We start from the raw sequence: 19478 nt of genomic DNA, 5'->3' as shown, positions 1-19478 counted from the left end.
GTTCTGGAACGGCTGCCAAGTTGGACGTCACATCCAAACTGCTCATTGAGATGGTGACCGAAGCCTCTCTTGTGGACGTTGTTGGCTCCATCGGACACGGATCCGTGAACTATTCATGGTGCCGATCCGATGGCTCGCTGCGTTCCAGGATTGACTTTGTGTTTACCTCTCGGGCGGTTGGGCGGAGTGGGCACTCGATGGTCCCCTGCTTCTTCTCTGACCACAGAGCCATTCACTTTCAAGGTGTGCTGGGCCATGGCTTCCCCATTGGCCCGGGCTCCTGGAAGCTGAACTGCTCTCTGCTGGAAAAGGGTGAGATTCTGGAGGAGCTTAGAGCTGCCTACTCCACGTGGCGGGCCTACAAGGCGGGCTTCCAGTCTGTTTCTGACTGGGGGGAATACGTTAAACTCGAGTTCCGTTTCTTCTTTCAGGCAAAGAGTCAACAACAGGCGGGTCTGAAGAGGAGGGACTTCAGGAGACTCCAGCGTGAGCTGCGTTCCCTGCAGGACCTTCTTCGATGCGGCTGGGACGTGAGAGAGGAGCTGGAGGAGACTAAGAGGAGCCTGAAAAGGCACTTCGAGGAGGAGTCCGAGCGAATTGTCTTCCGTTCCAAAGTGGAGAACCTGGAGAAGGGTGAGAAATGTAACTCGTTCTTTTTCAGGAAACTCCACGCCGGTCACACGCCCATGAATGAACTACGAGACGAGAGTGGCAGCATGCGACGCGGGAAAGAGAACGTGATGAAGGTCGTCAGCGACTTCTACAGCGAACTCTACGCCCGCAAGACTACTGACCCCGAGGCCGCCGATAAGTTCCTGTCAGGTATCACTAACCATCTTGACCCTGCAGACGCGGCGGCCATGGATGTTCCTCTGACGGTGGACGAGCTGCTCTCGGCCGCCAAATCCTTTAGTTCTGGCAGGACACCAGGCAGTGACGGCCTCCCAGCAGAGCTCTATGTAGCGCTGGGAGACCTAATCTGTCCGGACCTGTTAGGGCTGTATGAGGAGATGGTGGTGGAGGGCAGAATGCCTCCATCTCTGAGGGAAGGAATGGTCACGATCCTGTACAAGCGTAAAGGAGAGAGGTGCGACCTGAAGAATTGGCGTCCCATCACCCTTCTGAACGTCGACTACAAGATCCTGGCCAAGACGATGGCAACGAGATTGAAGACTGTTATCGGACGGATCATCCACCCGGATCAGACCTGCGGCATCCCCGGACGTCGCATCGCAGACAGCCTGGCTCTCATGCGGGACACGGTCGAGTACATCAAAGCCCGCCGGGTGCACGCAGCCCTGATCTCGTTGGATCAGGAAAAGGCCTTCGACCGTGTTTCCCATGAGTTCCTGGGCAAAGCTCTGCACAGGTTAGGTTTGGGTAACATGTTTTGCTTGTATGTCCAACTAATGTATTTTGATATTCACAGCTCGGTGTTGGTAAACGGCTGGAAGACTGACCCCTTCCCGGTCCTCTCAGGGGTCAGACAAGGCTGTCCTCTGTCACCTCTTCTTTTTGTTTGTGTTATAGAACTCTTTGCAGAGGCTATCCGGCGGAATGGAGAGATCAGAGGGATCACCGCACCAGGACCAGAACGCTTCGAGGTCAAGTGCTCGCTCTACATGGACGACGTGACCGTCTTCTGCGCGGACCGGCGCTCAGTCGACACCCTCGTCCAGACCTGTGAGACCTTCGGACGGGCTTCGGGAGCCAAAGTCAACTGCGGGAAGTCGGAAGCCATGCTCTTCGGGGACTGGCAGCCGGCCTCTTCCGCCCCCTTCCCTTTCAGCATCCAGCCGGATTTCATCAAGGTTCTTGGAGTCTGGTTCGGGAAGGAAGGAGCAGCCCTCAAGTCCTGGGAGGAACGCTTGACCAAGATCACCCAACGGATCGGTCTGTGGAGCCTCAGACGCCTCACCTGTGAGGGCAAAGCACTGGTCCTGCGTAACGAGGTACTGCCCGTGCTGCAGTACACGGCCCAGGCCTGGCCCCCCCTTGCCACCGTGTGCAGGGCCATTACCAGGACGGTGTTTCGTTTTGTCTGGGGATCCAAGATGGACAGAGTAAAGCGGAGCATCATGTACAAGGATCCTCGCAAGGGTGGGAAGGGCGTACCCGATATCCCCACCCTCCTGCGATCCTCCTTCGTATGTGACTGCGTTCGCCGAACTCTGCGAGTCAAGAGAGGTTCCGCGGGTGGGTCCATGTCTCGCTTCTTCCTGCTCCCCCTTTGGAGACGGTTAGGCTGGGACAAGTGGGACAGCTCCTTCCCCTACAACTGGACGGCGCCATGGTTCTACGGAGACGTGGTTCGGTTTGTGAGGGAACACCAACTGGAGGGACTCAAGCCTGATTTGTGGAAGCCAAAGACTATCCACAAACTCATCAGAGCCAAGGACGAAATGGAGAACATTCCAGGACTTCATCACGACACACTGGAGACTGTTTGGACAAACGTGTCATCGGCTGGATTGACCAACGGGCACAAGGACTTGTCATGGATGGCGATACAGGGCGGACTGCCCGTCCGGTCATTCATGCATGCCCGGAACCTGTGCAAAACCCGGTACTGCCCAAGGTGCCCCTTCGTGGAGGAAACATCGCTGCACGCCTTTTGGGACTGCCGTTTCGCACAGCGCCTGTTGGTTGCCCTGGAGGATGACCTGAGGAACTCCATCCCCAGAGGGAGCCTATCGTACCATTCCGTACTTTATGGACTCTTCCCTGGGACTCACACCGTTGGAGCCATCCAGGAGGCTTGGCGCCTTATGAACTGCTTTAAGGACGCTATTTGGGTCGCCAGGAACCGGCTCATCTTGAAGAGGGAGAGGATGTCTATCCAGGATTGCCGCAGGCTGATCCACAGCCTGCTCAGAGACTATTCCATCATGGACAGTCCGGACGACAGCGCCGAGGAGGAGGTTTAGACCTCTTCCATGCCCCCTCCCTCCTTTTCCCGTTATGTGCGTCTTTCAATAAAGCTTCGGGCCTGTGATTTCCCCACCCTATCCCCCTTTTCCCCTACCCCCATCCCCCAATCGCCGGTTCGTCGATATTTATTGTCTAACTTTTTCTTTCAGCTTGAGTGTTATGGATAAGCATAGGAGCGTGATGTATAGTTTAGTGCGTCGTACTCTATGGCTATGTAAGAAGGATTGTATATTTCTGTGTGTACGGGGCTGCGGCACTGTACACGGTTTGTTACCTTTTTGTGAGTAGTGCATGATAATAAAGATGCTGTTAAATCAAAAATCTGTTCTTATCAGTTTAATATCTGATACGTCCCCTATCTGGGGACCATATATTAAATGGATTTTTAGAACAGGGAGATGGAAAAAGAGCTTGCTCTGTCCACTCCACGCATTGACCTGGTATTGCAGTACCTCCAGGACCGGTGCACCCCTTCTTAACCCAGTTTCCAAAAGCAGAACTCAATTCACCTGATTCATATTAGCCCGATTTAATGAATTGGAAGAAAGCATACGTCTTCATATGCACCTCAATTTGGCCCATTCACTTTTCACACTTCCTCCTTTTGTTTTTTATCTTTCACACTTTTGACTTTCTTTATTCATCCAAATAGCAAACTCATCACCACTCAACCTGACCAACTCGGCTATGTCCCGTGCTGCAGTTCTCTGTCTTATCTAGATCATTTGCAATTGAATGGAATAGATCCCTTTTGGACAAAGTGGATTCACCTGCTGCTGCAGTGACCACAGGTGTGATAAGATCTAGAATTGGCATCTGGTGCGATCTCTCCGCTTCCACTCCAAAGAAAGTTACCTGTTTATTCCTATCATGCATTGGTTTTTGGGGTTTTCTTTGAGTAATGATGATCTCTTTAGTAGTCTGTTGGCGCCCTCTCCTGGAGGAATAGTTTGCTTGCTCTTGGACATTCTAAAAGAGAGGTCATGATAGACATTGAGCTTCTGAGCTCAATTGGGGACAGTCATGGGTGATGAATGTTTGCAACCTGCTGCAAAGCCTCATACCGCAATATAAGGAACGTCAAATACTAAGAAAGGGCGGCCTATGAAAGAATTACTACTTTCAATAAGTACACTTAAACGGCTAATTGGGAATAGAAAAACTGTAAAAAGCCCTCTGAGAAAGCCCCCCTCTAACCTTTGATAGTAAGCTTTTCTGTAGTCTGCCTGTTGATGTATTTTCCGTTTGAACTGTGCACAACATGAAGAGACGGAACACTGGCGGCTTGTCACAATGCCCCCGCTGACATCACAATAGCGCTGCTGCCTAGAAAACAAGCTGCGCAGCAGAAGTTGTTCTTTGGGTGGGAGGGTGGGCTAGTGTAAGGAGGGGGCAAGCTCTTTTTTTCCCGGGTGGTAGGGGGATGACAGGAGAAGGGATGCGGGTGGTGAGAAGGGTACAGAGGGCAGGGTTTGGGGGCTGGGAAGGAAAGGGAAAAGATTAGGGTTTGGGGATGATGAAAGGGCTTTCTACGGGTAAGGATGGCAAAGGGTGGCAGTGACGGAAAGTCAGGCAACCTGTCCTGTCCGTCTTTTTGTATCGTGAATTGGAAAGACTGCAAGGGGGAGGGGAGTTGCTTGCGCCCTAAAGGAGGAGTTATTCAGATTCATTGCAGTGGGGGGCGGCGGCTGCAAAACGCACCATTCTTCTTGTTTTTGCTCTGCAAAGCAGCCTTTTCAAGGGTTGGCTTGGGTGACAAAATGTCTTCTGTAGGCGTGGGTTTGTCTCCCTCTCGCTCTCTCTCCCTAAGATGTGTCCGGCATAGGCCAGGGTGCCACTCGAGGCCCAAACCAATTCTGGTTATCGCTTCTCGGCCTTTTGGCTAAGATCAAGTGTAGTATCTGTTCTTATCAGTTTAATATCTGATACGTCCCCTATCTGGGGACCATATATTAAATGGATTTTTAGAACAGGGAGATGGAAAAAGAGCTTGCTCTGTCCACTCCACGCATTGACCTGGTATTGCAGTACCTCCAGGACCGGTGCACCCCTTCTTAACCCAGTTTCCAAAAGCAGAACTCAATTCACCTGATTCATATTAGCCCGATTTAATGAATTGGAAGAAAGCATACGTCTTCATATGCACCTCAATTTGGCCCATTCACTTTTCACACTTCCTCCTTTTGTTTTTTATCTTTCACACTTTTGACTTTCTTTATTCATCCAAATAGCAAACTCATCACCACTCAACCTGACCAACTCGGCTATGTCCCGTGCTGCAGTTCTCTGTCTTATCTAGATCATTTGCAATTGAATGGAATAGATCCCTTTTGGACAAAGTGGATTCACCTGCTGCTGCAGTGACCACAGGTGTGATAAGATCTAGAATTGGCATCTGGTGCGATCTCTCCGCTTCCACTCCAAAGAAAGTTACCTGTTTATTCCTATCATGCATTGGTTTTTGGGGTTTTCTTTGAGTAATGATGATCTCTTTAGTAGTCTGTTGGCGCCCTCTCCTGGAGGAATAGTTTGCTTGCTCTTGGACATTCTAAAAGAGAGGTCATGATAGACATTGAGCTTCTGAGCTCAATTGGGGACAGTCATGGGTGATGAATGTTTGCAACCTGCTGCAAAGCCTCATACCGCAATATAAGGAACGTCAAATACTAAGAAAGGGCGGCCTATGAAAGAATTACTACTTTCAATAAGTACACTTAAACGGCTAATTGGGAATAGAAAAACTGTAAAAAGCCCTCTGAGAAAGCCCCCCTCTAACCTTTGATAGTAAGCTTTTCTGTAGTCTGCCTGTTGATGTATTTTCCGTTTGAACTGTGCACAACATGAAGAGACGGAACACTGGCGGCTTGTCACAATGCCCCCGCTGACATCACAATAGCGCTGCTGCCTAGAAAACAAGCTGCGCAGCAGAAGTTGTCCTTTGGGTGGGAGGGTGGGCTAGTGTAAGGAGGGGGCAAGCTCTTTTTTTCCTGGGTGGTAGGGGGATGACAGGAGAAGGGATGCGGGTGGTGAGAAGGGTACAGAGGGCAGGGTTTGGGGGCTGGGAAGGAAAGGGAAAAGATTAGGGTTTGGGGATGATGAAAGGGCTTTCTACGGGTAAGGATGGCAAAGGGTGGCAGTGACGGAAAGTCAGGCAACCTGTCCTGTCCGTCTTTTTGTATCGTGAATTGGAAAGACTGCAAGGGGGAGGGGAGTTGCTTGCGCCCTAAAGGAGGAGTTATTCAGATTCATTGCAGTGGGGGGCGGCGGCTGCAAAACGCACCATTCTTCTTGTTTTTGCTCTGCAAAGCAGCCTTTTCAAGGGTTGGCTTGGGTGACAAAATGTCTTCTGTAGGCGTGGGTTTGTCTCCCTCTCGCTCTCTCTCCCTAAGATGTGTCCGGCATAGGCCAGGGTGCCACTCGAGGCCCAAACCAATTCTGGTTATCGCTTCTCGGCCTTTTGGCTAAGATCAAGTGTAGTATCTGTTCTTATCAGTTTAATATCTGATACGTCCCCTATCTGGGGACCATATATTAAATGGATTTTTAGAACAGGGAGATGGAAAAAGAGCTTGCTCTGTCCACTCCACGCATTGACCTGGTATTGCAGTACCTCCAGGACCGGTGCACCCCTTCTTAACCCAGTTTCCAAAAGCAGAACTCAATTCACCTGATTCATATTAGCCCGATTTAATGAATTGGAAGAAAGCATACGTCTTCATATGCACCTCAATTTGGCCCATTCACTTTTCACACTTCCTCCTTTTGTTTTTTATCTTTCACACTTTTGACTTTCTTTATTCATCCAAATAGCAAACTCATCACCACTCAACCTGACCAACTCGGCTATGTCCCGTGCTGCAGTTCTCTGTCTTATCTAGATCATTTGCAATTGAATGGAATAGATCCCTTTTGGACAAAGTGGATTCACCTGCTGCTGCAGTGACCACAGGTGTGATAAGATCTAGAATTGGCATCTGGTGCGATCTCTCCGCTTCCACTCCAAAGAAAGTTACCTGTTTATTCCTATCATGCATTGGTTTTTGGGGTTTTCTTTGAGTAATGATGATCTCTTTAGTAGTCTGTTGGCGCCCTCTCCTGGAGGAATAGTTTGCTTGCTCTTGGACATTCTAAAAGAGAGGTTATGATAGACATTGAGCTTCTGAGCTCAATTGGGGACAGTCATGGGTGATGAATGTTTGCAACCTGCTGCAAAGCCTCATACCGCAATATAAGGAACGTCAAATACTAAGAAAGGGCGGCCTATGAAAGAATTACTACTTTCAATAAGTACACTTAAACGGCTAATTGGGAATAGAAAAACTGTAAAAAGCCCTCTGAGAAAGCCCCCCTCTAACCTTTGATAGTAAGCTTTTCTGTAGTCTGCCTGTTGATGTATTTTCCGTTTGAACTGTGCACAACATGAAGAGACGGAACACTGGCGGCTTGTCACAATGCCCCCGCTGACATCACAATAGCGCTGCTGCCTAGAAAACAAGCTGCGCAGCAGAAGTTGTTCTTTGGGTGGGAGGGTGGGCTAGTGTAAGGAGGGGGCAAGCTCTTTTTTTCCCGGGTGGTAGGGGGATGACAGGAGAAGGGATGCGGGTGGTGAGAAGGGTACAGAGGGCAGGGTTTGGGGGCTGGGAAGGAAAGGGAAAAGATTAGGGTTTGGGGATGATGAAAGGGCTTTCTACGGGTAAGGATGGCAAAGGGTGGCAGTGACGGAAAGTCAGGCAACCTGTCCTGTCCGTCTTTTTGTATCGTGAATTGGAAAGACTGCAAGGGGGAGGGGAGTTGCTTGCGCCCTAAAGGAGGAGTTATTCAGATTCATTGCAGTGGGGGGCGGCGGCTGCAAAACGCACCATTCTTCTTGTTTTTGCTCTGCAAAGCAGCCTTTTCAAGGGTTGGCTTGGGTGACAAAATGTCTTCTGTAGGCGTGGGTTTGTCTCCCTCTCGCTCTCTCTCCCTAAGATGTGTCCGGCATAGGCCAGGGTGCCACTCGAGGCCCAAACCAATTCTGGTTATCGCTTCTCGGCCTTTTGGCTAAGATCAAGTGTAGTCCCTTCATTGGGTTTGCCTTGGTCTTGGCTGGGAGGGGCCCGGGCTTGCACAACCGCCGGCCTCGGGGATTGTTGCGCCTTTTGGTGCTTACGTCCCCTTATGGCTGGTGGTTCCTGGGCTCGGGAGGCGATCACCTGCGGCACTGCGCTTTTGTGTGGTGGCCGATGACCGTTTTCTGAAATTTGCGGATGTAATCTCATCTGTTCTTATCAGTTTAATATCTGATACGTCCCCTATCTGGGGACCATATATTAAATGGATTTTTAGAACAGGGAGATGGAAAAAGAGCTTGCTCTGTCCACTCCACGCATTGACCTGGTATTGCAGTACCTCCAGGACCGGTGCACCCCTTCTTAACCCAGTTTCCAAAAGCAGAACTCAATTCACCTGATTCATATTAGCCCGATTTAATGAATTGGAAGAAAGCATACGTCTTCATATGCACCTCAATTTGGCCCATTCACTTTTCACACTTCCTCCTTTTGTTTTTTATCTTTCACACTTTTGACTTTCTTTATTCATCCAAATAGCAAACTCATCACCACTCAACCTGACCAACTCGGCTATGTCCCGTGCTGCAGTTCTCTGTCTTATCTAGATCATTTGCAATTGAATGGAATAGATCCCTTTTGGACAAAGTGGATTCACCTGCTGCTGCAGTGACCACAGGTGTGATAAGATCTAGAATTGGCATCTGGTGCGATCTCTCCGCTTCCACTCCAAAGAAAGTTACCTGTTTATTCCTATCATGCATTGGTTTTTGGGGTTTTCTTTGAGTAATGATGATCTCTTTAGTAGTCTGTTGGCGCCCTCTCCTGGAGGAATAGTTTGCTTGCTCTTGGACATTCTAAAAGAGAGGTCATGATAGACATTGAGCTTCTGAGCTCAATTGGGGACAGTCATGGGTGATGAATGTTTGCAACCTGCTGCAAGGCCTCATACCGCAATATAAGGAACGTCAAATACTAAGAAAGGGCGGCCTATGAAAGAATTACTACTTTCAATAAGTACACTTAAACGGCTAATTGGGAATAGAAAAACTGTAAAAAGCCCTCTGAGAAAGCCCCCCTCTAACCTTTGATAGTAAGCTTTTCTGTAGTCTGCCTGTTGATGTATTTTCCGTTTGAACTGTGCACAACATGAAGAGACGGAACACTGGCGGCTTGTCACAATGCCCCCGCTGACATCACAATAGCGCTGCTGCCTAGAAAACAAGCTGCGCAGCAGAAGTTGTCCTTTGGGTGGGAGGGTGGGCTAGTGTAAGGAGGGGGCAAGCTCTTTTTTTCCTGGGTGGTAGGGGGATGACAGGAGAAGGGATGCGGGTGGTGAGAAGGGTACAGAGGGCAGGGTTTGGGGGCTGGGAAGGAAAGGGAAAAGATTAGGGTTTGGGGATGATGAAAGGGCTTTCTACGGGTAAGGATGGCAAAGGGTGGCAGTGACGGAAAGTCAGGCAACCTGTCCTGTCCGTCTTTTTGTATCGTGAATTGGAAAGACTGCAAGGGGGAGGGGAGTTGCTTGCGCCCTAAAGGAGGAGTTATTCAGATTCATTGCAGTGGGGGGCGGCGGCTGCAAAACGCACCATTCTTCTTGTTTTTGCTCTGCAAAGCAGCCTTTTCAAGGGTTGGCTTGGGTGACAAAATGTCTTCTGTAGGCGTGGGTTTGTCTCCCTCTCGCTCTCTCTCCCTAAGATGTGTCCGGCATAGGCCAGGGTGCCACTCGAGGCCCAAACCAATTCTGGTTATCGCTTCTCGGCCTTTTGGCTAAGATCAAGTGTAGTATCTGTTCTTATCAGTTTAATATCTGATACGTCCCCTATCTGGGGACCATATATTAAATGGATTTTTAGAACAGGGAGATGGAAAAAGAGCTTGCTCTGTCCACTCCACGCATTGACCTGGTATTGCAGTACCTCCAGGACCGGTGCACCCCTTCTTAACCCAGTTTCCAAAAGCAGAACTCAATTCACCTGATTCATATTAGCCCGATTTAATGAATTGGAAGAAAGCATACGTCTTCATATGCACCTCAATTTGGCCCATTCACTTTTCACACTTCCTCCTTTTGTTTTTTATCTTTCACACTTTTGACTTTCTTTATTCATCCAAATAGCAAACTCATCACCACTCAACCTGACCAACTCGGCTATGTCCCGTGCTGCAGTTCTCTGTCTTATCTAGATCATTTGCAATTGAATGGAATAGATCCCTTTTGGACAAAGTGGATTCACCTGCTGCTGCAGTGACCACAGGTGTGATAAGATCTAGAATTGGCATCTGGTGCGATCTCTCCGCTTCCACTCCAAAGAAAGTTACCTGTTTATTCCTATCATGCATTGGTTTTTGGGGTTTTCTTTGAGTAATGATGATCTCTTTAGTAGTCTGTTGGCGCCCTCTCCTGGAGGAATAGTTTGCTTGCTCTTGGACATTCTAAAAGAGAGGTTATGATAGACATTGAGCTTCTGAGCTCAATTGGGGACAGTCATGGGTGATGAATGTTTGCAACCTGCTGCAAAGCCTCATACCGCAATATAAGGAACGTCAAATACTAAGAAAGGGCGGCCTATGAAAGAATTACTACTTTCAATAAGTACACTTAAACGGCTAATTGGGAATAGAAAAACTGTAAAAAGCCCTCTGAGAAAGCCCCCCTCTAACCTTTGATAGTAAGCTTTTCTGTAGTCTGCCTGTTGATGTATTTTCCGTTTGAACTGTGCACAACATGAAGAGACGGAACACTGGCGGCTTGTCACAATGCCCCCGCTGACATCACAATAGCGCTGCTGCCTAGAAAACAAGCTGCGCAGCAGAAGTTGTTCTTTGGGTGGGAGGGTGGGCTAGTGTAAGGAGGGGGCAAGCTCTTTTTTTCCCGGGTGGTAGGGGGATGACAGGAGAAGGGATGCGGGTGGTGAGAAGGGTACAGAGGGCAGGGTTTGGGGGCTGGGAAGGAAAGGGAAAAGATTAGGGTTTGGGGATGATGAAAGGGCTTTCTACGGGTAAGGATGGCAAAGGGTGGCAGTGACGGAAAGTCAGGCAACCTGTCCTGTCCGTCTTTTTGTATCGTGAATTGGAAAGACTGCAAGGGGGAGGGGAGTTGCTTGCGCCCTAAAGGAGGAGTTATTCAGATTCATTGCAGTGGGGGGCGGCGGCTGCAAAACGCACCATTCTTCTTGTTTTTGCTCTGCAAAGCAGCCTTTTCAAGGGTTGGCTTGGGTGACAAAATGTCTTCTGTAGGCGTGGGTTTGTCTCCCTCTCGCTCTCTCTCCCTAAGATGTGTCCGGCATAGGCCAGGGTGCCACTCGAGGCCCAAACCAATTCTGGTTATCGCTTCTCGGCCTTTTGGCTAAGATCAAGTGTAGTCCCTTCATTGGGTTTGCCTTGGTCTTGGCTGGGAGGGGCCCGGGCTTGCACAACCGCCGGCCTCGGGGATTGTTGCGCCTTTTGGTGCTTACGTCCCCTTATGGCTGGTGGTTCCTGGGCTCGGGAGGCGATCACCTGCGGCACTGCGCTTTTGTGTGGTGGCCGATGACCGTTTTCTGAAATTTGCGGATGTAATCTCATCTGTTCTTATCAGTTTAATATCTGATATGTCCCCTATCTGGGGACCATATATTAAATGGATTTTTAGAACAGGGAGATGGAAAAAGAGCTTGCTCTGTCCACTCCACGCATTGACCTGGTATTGCAGTACCTCCAGGACCGGTGCACCCCTTCTTAACCCAGTTTCCAAAAGCAGAACTCAATTCACCTGATTCATATTAGCCCGATTTAATGAATTGGAAGAAAGCATACGTCTTCATATGCACCTCAATTTGGCCCATTCACTTTTCACACTTCCTCCTTTTGTTTTTTATCTTTCACACTTTTGACTTTCTTTATTCATCCAAATAGCAAACTCATCACCACTCAACCTGACCAACTCGGCTATGTCCCGTGCTGCAGTTCTCTGTCTTATCTAGATCATTTGCAATTGAATGGAATAGATCCCTTTTGGACAAAGTGGATTCACCTGCTGCTGCAGTGACCACAGGTGTGATAAGATCTAGAATTGGCATCTGGTGCGATCTCTCCGCTTCCACTCCAAAGAAAGTTACCTGTTTATTCCTATCATGCATTGGTTTTTGGGGTTTTCTTTGAGTAATGATGATCTCTTTAGTAGTCTGTTGGCGCCCTCTCCTGGAGGAATAGTTTGCTTGCTCTTGGACATTCTAAAAGAGAGGTCATGATAGACATTGAGCTTCTGAGCTCAATTGGGGACAGTCATGGGTGATGAATGTTTGCAACCTGCTGCAAGGCCTCATACCGCAATATAAGGAACGTCAAATACTAAGAAAGGGCGGCCTATGAAAGAATTACTACTTTCAATAAGTACACTTAAACGGCTAATTGGGAATAGAAAAACTGTAAAAAGCCCTCTGAGAAAGCCCCCCTCTAACCTTTGATAGTAAGCTTTTCTGTAGTCTGCCTGTTGATGTATTTTCCGTTTGAACTGTGCACAACATGAAGAGACGGAACACTGGCGGCTTGTCACAATGCCCCCGCTGACATCACAATAGCGCTGCTGCCTAGAAAACAAGCTGCGCAGCAGAAGTTGTTCTTTGGGTGGGAGGGTGGGCTAGTGTAAGGAGGGGGCAAGCTCTTTTTTTCCCGGGTGGTAGGGGGATGACAGGAGAAGGGATGCGGGTGGTGAGAAGGGTACAGAGGGCAGGGTTTGGGGGCTGGGAAGGAAAGGGAAAAGATTAGGGTTTGGGGATGATGAAAGGGCTTTCTACGGGTAAGGATGGCAAAGGGTGGCAGTGACGGAAAGTCAGGCAACCTGTCCTGTCCGTCTTTTTGTATCGTGAATTGGAAAGACTGCAAGGGGGAGGGGAGTTGCTTGCGCCCTAAAGGAGGAGTTATTCAGATTCATTGCAGTGGGGGGCGGCGGCTGCAAAACGCACCATTCTTCTTGTTTTTGCTCTGCAAAGCAGCCTTTTCAAGGGTTGGCTTGGGTGACAAAATGTCTTCTGTAGGCGTGGGTTTGTCTCCCTCTCGCTCTCTCTCCCTAAGATGTGTCCGGCATAGGCCAGGGTGCCACTCGAGGCCCAAACCAATTCTGGTTATCGCTTCTCGGCCTTTTGGCTAAGATCAAGTGTAGTCCCTTCATTGGGTTTGCCTTGGTCTTGGCTGGGAGGGGCCCGGGCTTGCACAACCGCCGGCCTCGGGGATTGTTGCGCCTTTTGGTGCTTACGTCCCCTTATGGCTGGTGGTTCCTGGGCTCGGGAGGCGATCACCTGCGGCACTGCGCTTTTGTGTGGTGGCCGATGACCGTTTTCTGAAATTTGCGGATGTAATCTCATCTGTTCTTATCAGTTTAATATCTGATACGTCCCCTATCTGGGGACCATATATTAAATGGATTTTTAGAACAGGGAGATGGAAAAAGAGCTTGCTCTGTCCACTCCACGCATTGACCTGGTATTGCAGTACCTCCAGGACCGGTGCACCCCTTCTTAACCCAGTTTCCAAAAGCAGAACTCAATTCACCTGATTCATATTAGCCCGATTTAATGAATTGGAAGAAAGCATACGTCTTCATATGCACCTCAATTTGGCCCATTCACTTTTCACACTTCCTCCTTTTGTTTTTTATCTTTCACACTTTTGACTTTCTTTATTCATCCAAATAGCAAACTCATCACCACTCAACCTGACCAACTCGGCTATGTCCCGTGCTGCAGTTCTCTGTCTTATCTAGATCATTTGCAATTGAATGGAATAGATCCCTTTTGGACAAAGTGGATTCACCTGCTGCTGCAGTGACCACAGGTGTGATAAGATCTAGAATTGGCATCTGGTGCGATCTCTCCGCTTCCACTCCAAAGAAAGTTACCTGTTTATTCCTATCATGCATTGGTTTTTGGGGTTTTCTTTGAGTAATGATGATCTCTTTAGTAGTCTGTTGGCGCCCTCTCCTGGAGGAATAGTTTGCTTGCTCTTGGACATTCTAAAAGAGAGGTCATGATAGACATTGAGCTTCTGAGCTCAATTGGGGACAGTCATGGGTGATGAATGTTTGCAACCTGCTGCAAAGCCTCATACCGCAATATAAGGAACGTCAAATACTAAGAAAGGGCGGCCTATGAAAGAATTACTACTTTCAATAAGTACACTTAAACGGCTAATTGGGAATAGAAAAACTGTAAAAAGCCCTCTGAGAAAGCCCCCCTCTAACCTTTGATAGTAAGCTTTTCTGTAATCTGCCTGTTGATGTATTTTCCGTTTGAACTGTGCACAACATGAAGAGACGGAACACTGGCGGCTTGTCACAATGCCCCCGCTGACATCACAATAGCGCTGCTGCCTAGAAAACAAGCTGCGCAGCAGAAGTTGTTCTTTGGGTGGGAGGGTGGGCTAGTGTAAGGAGGGGGCAAGCTCTTTTTTTCCCGGGTGGTAGGGGGATGACAGGAGAAGGGATGCGGGTGGTGAGAAGGGTACAGAGGGCAGGGTTTGGGGGCTGGGAAGGAAAGGGAAAAGATTAGGGTTTGGGGATGATGAAAGGGCTTTCTACGGGTAAGGATGGCAAAGGGTGGCAGTGACGGAAAGTCAGGCAACCTGTCCTGTCCGTCTTTTTGTATCGTGAATTGGAAAGACTGCAAGGGGGAGGGGAGTTGCTTGCGCCCTAAAGGAGGAGTTATTCAGATTCATTGCAGTGGGGGGCGGCGGCTGCAAAACGCACCATTCTTCTTGTTTTTGCTCTGCAAAGCAGCCTTTTCAAGGGTTGGCTTGGGTGACAAAATGTCTTCTGTAGGCGTGGGTTTGTCTCCCTCTCGCTCTCTCTCCCTAAGATGTGTCCGGCATAGGCCAGGGTGCCACTCGAGGCCCAAACCAATTCTGGTTATCGCTTCTCGGCCTTTTGGCTAAGATCAAGTGTAGTATCTGTTCTTATCAGTTTAATATCTGATACGTCCCCTATCTGGGGACCATATATTAAATGGATTTTTAGAACAGGGAGATGGAAAAAGAGCTTGCTCTGTCCACTCCACGCATTGACCTGGTATTGCAGTACCTCCAGGACCGGTGCACCCCTTCTTAACCCAGTTTCCAAAAGCAGAACTCAATTCACCTGATTCATATTAGCCCGATTTAATGAATTGGAAGAAAGCATACGTCTTCATATGCACCTCAATTTGGCCCATTCACTTTTCACACTTCCTCCTTTTGTTTTTTATCTTTCACACTTTTGACTTTCTTTATTCATCCAAATAGCAAACTCATCACCACTCAACCTGACCAACTCGGCTATGTCCCGTGCTGCAGTTCTCTGTCTTATCTAGATCATTTGCAATTGAATGGAATAGATCCCTTTTGGACAAAGTGGATTCACCTGCTGCTGCAGTGACCACAGGTGTGATAAGATCTAGAATTGGCATCTGGTGCGATCTCTCCGCTTCCACTCCAAAGAAAGTTACCTGTTTATTCCTATCATGCATTGGTTTTTGGGGTTTTCTTTGAGTAATGATGATCTCTTTAGTAGTCTGTTGGCGCCCTCTCCTGGAGGAATAGTTTGCTTGCTCTTGGACATTCTAAAAGAGAGGTCATGATAGACATTGAGCTTCTGAGCTCAATTGGGGACAGTCATGGGTGATGAATGTTTGCAACCTGCTGCAAAGCCTCATACCGCAATATAAGGAACGTCAAATACTAAGAAAGGGCGGCCTATGAAAGAATTACTACTTTCAATAAGTACACTTAAACGGCTAATTGGGAATAGAAAAACTGTAAAAAGCCCTCTGAGAAAGCCCCCCTCTAACCTTTGATAGTAAGCTTTTCTGTAGTCTGCCTGTTGATGTATTTTCCGTTTGAACTGTGCACAACATGAAGAGACGGAACACTGGCGGCTTGTCACAATGCCCCCGCTGACATCACAATAGCGCTGCTGCCTAGAAAACAAGCTGCGCAGCAGAAGTTGTTCTTTGGGTGGGAGGGTGGGCTAGTGTAAGGAGGGGGCAAGCTCTTTTTTTCCCGGGTGGTAGGGGGATGACAGGAGAAGGGATGCGGGTGGTGAGAAGGGTACAGAGGGCAGGGTTTGGGGGCTGGGAAGGAAAGGGAAAAGATTAGGGTTTGGGAATGATGAAAGGGCTTTCTACGGGTAAGGATGGCAAAGGGTGGCAGTGACGGAAAGTCAGGCAACCTGTCCTGTCCGTCTTTTTGTATCGTGAATTGGAAAGACTGCAAGGGGGAGGGGAGTTGCTTGCGCCCTAAAGGAGGAGTTATTCAGATTCATTGCAGTGGGGGGCGGCGGCTGCAAAACGCACCATTCTTCTTGTTTTTGCTCTGCAAAGCAGCCTTTTCAAGGGTTGGCTTGGGTGACAAAATGTCTTCTGTAGGCGTGGGTTTGTCTCCCTCTCGCTCTCTCTCCCTAAGATGTGTCCGGCATAGGCCAGGGTGCCACTCGAGGCCCAAACCAATTCTGGTTATCGCTTCTCGGCCTTTTGGCTAAGATCAAGTGTAGTATCTGTTCTTATCAGTTTAATATCTGATACGTCCCCTATCTGGGGACCATATATTAAATGGATTTTTAGAACAGGGAGATGGAAAAAGAGCTTGCTCTGTCCACTCCACGCATTGACCTGGTATTGCAGTACCTCCAGGACCGGTGCACCCCTTCTTAACCCAGTTTCCAAAAGCAGAACTCAATTCACCTGATTCATATTAGCCCGATTTAATGAATTGGAAGAAAGCATACGTCTTCATATGCACCTCAATTTGGCCCATTCACTTTTCACACTTCCTCCTTTTGTTTTTTATCTTTCACACTTTTGACTTTCTTTATTCATCCAAATAGCAAACTCATCACCACTCAACCTGACCAACTCGGCTATGTCCCGTGCTGCAGTTCTCTGTCTTATCTAGATCATTTGCAATTGAATGGAATAGATCCCTTTTGGACAAAGTGGATTCACCTGCTGCTGCAGTGACCACAGGTGTGATAAGATCTAGAATTGGCATCTGGTGCGATCTCTCCGCTTCCACTCCAAAGAAAGTTACCTGTTTATTCCTATCATGCATTGGTTTTTGGGGTTTTCTTTGAGTAATGATGATCTCTTTAGTAGTCTGTTGGCGCCCTCTCCTGGAGGAATAGTTTGCTTGCTCTTGGACATTCTAAAAGAGAGGTCATGATAGACATTGAGCTTCTGAGCTCAATTGGGGACAGTCATGGGTGATGAATGTTTGCAACCTGCTGCAAAGCCTCATACCGCAATATAAGGAACGTCAAATACTAAGAAAGGGCGGCCTATGAAAGAATTACTACTTTCAATAAGTACACTTAAACGGCTAATTGGGAATAGAAAAACTGTAAAAAGCCCTCTGAGAAAGCCCCCCTCTAACCTTTGATAGTAAGCTTTTCTGTAGTCTGCCTGTTGATGTATTTTCCGTTTGAACTGTGCACAACATGAAGAGACGGAACACTGGCGGCTTGTCACAATGCCCCCGCTGACATCACAATAGCGCTGCTGCCTAGAAAACAAGCTGCGCAGCAGAAGTTGTTCTTTGGGTGGGAGGGTGGGCTAGTGTAAGGAGGGGGCAAGCTCTTTTTTTCCCGGGTGGTAGGGGGATGACAGGAGAAGGGATGCGGGTGGTGAGAAGGGTACAGAGGGCAGGGTTTGGGGGCTGGGAAGGAAAGGGAAAAGATTAGGGTTTGGGAATGATGAAAGGGCTTTCTACGGGTAAGGATGGCAAAGGGTGGCAGTGACGGAAAGTCAGGCAACCTGTCCTGTCCGTCTTTTTGTATCGTGAATTGGAAAGACTGCAAGGGGGAGGGGAGTTGCTTGCGCCCTAAAGGAGGAGTTATTCAGATTCATTGCAGTGGGGGGCGGCGGCTGCAAAACGCACCATTCTTCTTGTTTTTGCTCTGCAAAGCAGCCTTTTCAAGGGTTGGCTTGGGTGACAAAATGTCTTCTGTAGGCGTGGGTTTGTCTCCCTCTCGCTCTCTCTCCCTAAGATGTGTCCGGCATAGGCCAGGGTGCCACTCGAGGCCCAAACCAATTCTGGTTATCGCTTCTCGGCCTTTTGGCTAAGATCAAGTGTAGTATCTGTTCTTATCAGTTTAATATCTGATACGTCCCCTATCTGGGGACCATATATTAAATGGATTTTTAGAACAGGGAGATGGAAAAAGAGCTTGCTCTGTCCACTCCACGCATTGACCTGGTATTGCAGTACCTCCAGGACCGGTGCACCCCTTCTTAACCCAGTTTCCAAAAGCAGAACTCAATTCACCTGATTCATATTAGCCCGATTTAATGAATTGGAAGAAAGCATACGTCTTCATATGCACCTCAATTTGGCCCATTCACTTTTCACACTTCCTCCTTTTGTTTTTTATCTTTCACACTTTTGACTTTCTTTATTCATCCAAATAGCAAACTCATCACCACTCAACCTGACCAACTCGGCTATGTCCCGTGCTGCAGTTCTCTGTCTTATCTAGATCATTTGCAATTGAATGGAATAGATCCCTTTTGGACAAAGTGGATTCACCTGCTGCTGCAGTGACCACAGGTGTGATAAGATCTAGAATTGGCATCTGGTGCGATCTCTCCGCTTCCACTCCAAAGAAAGTTACCTGTTTATTCCTATCATGCATTGGTTTTTGGGGTTTTCTTTGAGTAATGATGATCTCTTTAGTAGTCTGTTGGCGCCCTCTCCTGGAGGAATAGTTTGCTTGCTCTTGGACATTCTAAAAGAGAGGTCATGATAGACATTGAGCTTCTGAGCTCAATTGGGGACAGTCATGGGTGATGAATGTTTGCAACCTGCTGCAAAGCCTCATACCGCAATATAAGGAACGTCAAATACTAAGAAAGGGCGGCCTATGAAAGAATTACTACTTTCAATAAGTACACTTAAACGGCTAATTGGGAATAGAAAAACTGTAAAAAGCCCTCTGAGAAAGCCCCCCTCTAACCTTTGATAGTAAGCTTTTCTGTAGTCTGCCTGTTGATGTATTTTCCGTTTGAACTGTGCACAACATGAAGAGACGGAACACTGGCGGCTTGTCACAATGCCCCCGCTGACATCACAATAGCGCTGCTGCCTAGAAAACAAGCTGCGCAGCAGAAGTTGTTCTTTGGGTGGGAGGGTGGGCTAGTGTAAGGAGGGGGCAAGCTCTTTTTTTCCCGGGTGGTAGGGGGATGACAGGAGAAGGGATGCGGGTGGTGAGAAGGGTACAGAGGGCAGGGTTTGGGGGCTGGGAAGGAAAGGGAAAAGATTAGGGTTTGGGGATGATGAAAGGGCTTTCTACGGGTAAGGATGGCAAAGGGTGGCAGTGACGGAAAGTCAGGCAACCTGTCCTGTCCGTCTTTTTGTATCGTGAATTGGAAAGACTGCAAGGGGGAGGGGAGTTGCTTGCGCCCTAAAGGAGGAGTTATTCAGATTCATTGCAGTGGGGGGCGGCGGCTGCAAAACGCACCATTCTTCTTGTTTTTGCTCTGCAAAGCAGCCTTTTCA

At 48.4% G+C, this 19478-nt stretch overlaps 9 non-coding genes and 1 pseudogene across 9 annotated transcripts; all 10 read left to right on the top strand.

The window, feature by feature from the left end:
* The first annotated feature begins 3201 nt into the window (after positions 1-3201).
* LOC142259554 (U2 spliceosomal RNA) lies at positions 3202-3405 on the top strand (annotated as a pseudogene).
* A 1388-nt stretch (positions 3406-4793) lies between these two features.
* On the top strand, positions 4794-4984 carry LOC142259469 (U2 spliceosomal RNA). Its single transcript, XR_012727957.1, has one exon. It is a non-coding gene; the product is annotated as a U2 spliceosomal RNA (small nuclear RNA).
* A 1388-nt stretch (positions 4985-6372) lies between these two features.
* LOC142259468 (U2 spliceosomal RNA) lies at positions 6373-6563 on the top strand. Its single transcript, XR_012727956.1, has one exon. It is a non-coding gene; the product is annotated as a U2 spliceosomal RNA (small nuclear RNA).
* Positions 6564-8156: 1593 nt separating this feature from the next.
* LOC142259652 (U2 spliceosomal RNA) lies at positions 8157-8341 on the top strand. Its single transcript, XR_012728104.1, has one exon. It is a non-coding gene; the product is annotated as a U2 spliceosomal RNA (small nuclear RNA).
* A 1388-nt stretch (positions 8342-9729) lies between these two features.
* Positions 9730-9920, top strand: LOC142259466 (U2 spliceosomal RNA). The gene has a single exon (XR_012727955.1). It is a non-coding gene; the product is annotated as a U2 spliceosomal RNA (small nuclear RNA).
* Positions 9921-11513: 1593 nt separating this feature from the next.
* On the top strand, positions 11514-11698 carry LOC142259648 (U2 spliceosomal RNA). Its single transcript, XR_012728100.1, has one exon. It is a non-coding gene; the product is annotated as a U2 spliceosomal RNA (small nuclear RNA).
* Positions 11699-13291: 1593 nt separating this feature from the next.
* On the top strand, positions 13292-13476 carry LOC142259651 (U2 spliceosomal RNA). Its single transcript, XR_012728103.1, has one exon. It is a non-coding gene; the product is annotated as a U2 spliceosomal RNA (small nuclear RNA).
* A 1388-nt stretch (positions 13477-14864) lies between these two features.
* Positions 14865-15055, top strand: LOC142259465 (U2 spliceosomal RNA). The gene has a single exon (XR_012727954.1). It is a non-coding gene; the product is annotated as a U2 spliceosomal RNA (small nuclear RNA).
* A 1388-nt stretch (positions 15056-16443) lies between these two features.
* Positions 16444-16634, top strand: LOC142259464 (U2 spliceosomal RNA). The gene has a single exon (XR_012727953.1). It is a non-coding gene; the product is annotated as a U2 spliceosomal RNA (small nuclear RNA).
* A 1388-nt stretch (positions 16635-18022) lies between these two features.
* LOC142259462 (U2 spliceosomal RNA) lies at positions 18023-18213 on the top strand. Its single transcript, XR_012727951.1, has one exon. It is a non-coding gene; the product is annotated as a U2 spliceosomal RNA (small nuclear RNA).
* Positions 18214-19478: the final 1265 nt, after the last annotated feature.

The sequence above is a fragment of the Anomaloglossus baeobatrachus genome (assembly GCF_048569485.1).
Source record: "Anomaloglossus baeobatrachus isolate aAnoBae1 chromosome 9 unlocalized genomic scaffold, aAnoBae1.hap1 SUPER_9_unloc_2, whole genome shotgun sequence".
Taxonomy (NCBI): domain Eukaryota; kingdom Metazoa; phylum Chordata; class Amphibia; order Anura; family Aromobatidae; genus Anomaloglossus; species Anomaloglossus baeobatrachus.
The sequence above is the reverse complement of the archived record's forward strand: the minus strand, read 5'-3'. Positions and strand labels throughout refer to the sequence as shown.